Source organism: Microtus pennsylvanicus, chromosome 2, assembly GCF_037038515.1.
Source record: "Microtus pennsylvanicus isolate mMicPen1 chromosome 2, mMicPen1.hap1, whole genome shotgun sequence".
In the NCBI taxonomy this organism is placed as follows: Eukaryota; Metazoa; Chordata; class Mammalia; order Rodentia; family Cricetidae; genus Microtus; species Microtus pennsylvanicus.
The window spans coordinates 13,793,191-13,795,334 of NC_134580.1; positions in this window are offsets into that span (position 1 = coordinate 13,793,191).

A 2,144-nucleotide genomic window follows, 5' to 3' on the forward strand; every position below is an offset into this window, starting at 1 on the left:
AGTCCTACCTAGTGGACCTCTGTCCCCTGGTGTGACACACCACTGCTGTCTTGAAAGCAAAATAACCATGATAACCAGTGTACGGCCCTCACAGGATCTAGCCTATTGATACTTCTTCATAGAAGAAGTGGGGGAGGGAGAGGGGGCTTGCTTTAGATTCCAGCTGCCCCCCCCCCAGCATCCTTGGTTGCACTCCACCCTAATATACTAGAATATAAAGGAGGGGGAAGATTGGTTCTAGTGTTATAGCTTTCATGAATCGCTCCCTGTGCTGGGGTCGCCTCTGCTGGGATTACGCTTTTTGGTGACCCACACCCCTCCCCCATGCTCCTGTAACTTAACTCTAAGAAACAAAATTGGTTTGGGTGTAATTGTTTCTTTTGTCTGCTGGAGTCCTATCTGGGGTGAATATATATATTATTCTATTAGTCTCCTTCACACACACCCTGCAAATAAAGACGCACCCTGCCATTGAGGGCTCTGGGCTGCGAAGTCAGGAACGACTGAGAGGAAAGTTGGCAAAGGAGGCTCCTAAGAGGGGGCAAAGGGTACCAGAGAAGATGCTGAAGGCAGACCAAAGGTTTGGTCAGTCCCTGGGGCCCAGCAAGGCATTAGTGGATGACAACAGCTGGCTCTTTAGAGAAAAGACTGAAGGTTGCAAGTTCTCCCTGACTTCCTTTTCACAGGCTCCTGCCATCTACAAGGGCTTTGCCGCGGAGACTCTATGTGGAGGCCCACATAGGCCCACCATCCCTCACCTGGAATTAGCTCCTTGAGCCCAGGCCAGCATCTCCTTGGTGTAGGTAGGCCTGCCTGCTGCCGCCTCTGGGGCTTCTGATTAATCACAGATTTGAGTGCGTTTGTTTGCTTTGCTTTTAGAAGGCAGCCATGAGGTAAACATGTCAGGGGAGAGAAGCAGCTCTTTGCCTGCAAACATCCTTCCCAGCCAGGCTGCCCCGACATGCCCAAAGTGACAAGCTCAGTGTGGGGTTCTCTTAGCTGCACAGCGCCTTCTTTAGAGCCCTTCTCCATCCCGCGTCTTTTGCTTGGGCTCCTCCATGTTCTGCTGAACATAACTTGAGAGTGTCCCCCTCATCCGGTTCCTACCTTCAGATGAGAACTCTGAGGCCTTAGCAGCCAAGGCACAAGGGCAGTGAGGACTGGAACTCAGAAGTCTCACTCCTGAAAGCACGCTTGGCAATCTTAGGCCACCCTGTTGCCGAGCAAGCTCCAGCCGTTCATCTGCCACCTTCTCTGACTCTCTCTACGTAAGGCCATGAACAACTGGGACGCAAGTTCTAAGGGAACCACGTGGCACAAAGCTTTGAACAAAGTACTCAGCAAAAGCTTGCCCACAGAGCACATGGGTGCTCTCCTTAATCACCCACCCAACAACACCTCACCCCACCAAACTCTCCCTCCCTAGTGCGAGCCCCTCTTTTGGATTGTGACATTAAAAGCCCTTGGGTGGCCTTTATCCATTCGATTAGCATCCATGAACCCATCTCTCTGAGGGAAAGTCACCACACATCCCACGTTTCCAGATTCACCCTCAATCACTCTGTGGTTTTCCTGGGGCTGGCGGGCCTGGCTCTGGACACAGCAGGGTCACAGAGCTGGCAGTGGGGTGGCCTCTGCACAGAGGAGACATCCAAGGAGGGGGTCCACTGCCAGCCACCCCAGCCGCAGCACCGCCTCTTCCGTGGGGCACCGAGTAATTGGTTCTGTATGGTGTTTGTTATGGCTTATGTCAAAAACTCAGAGAAGAAGCCGCTGGGGGAGGAAGGCTTTTGTCAGACACCACATGGCTGAGCCCCTGCTGCGGCTCGCTAACCTGGTCTCAATTAGGGGTTTGTGGGACTTGGGCCCTTGAGTTTGTTTTTGAAGCTCTTTGACTGAATTCTGCCTCCTCGGAGCTTTGCTTCCTCTTCAAAATGCAGATTTGCAAAAGGCTCAGAGAGACTTACAGTCTGGCAGGGTTGCAGTACTGTTCACTCTTGCCCCTCTGCACCAGGCAGTGCCCAGAGCCAGGTTATGGGACCGACCCTCAGGCAGCTAGATGCTTCCAGTTGATGCTGGTCACCTTGATTGACGAGAAAGCCGGATGGAAACTTGGGAGGAGATGCTGTTTTCTTCTAAGTCTT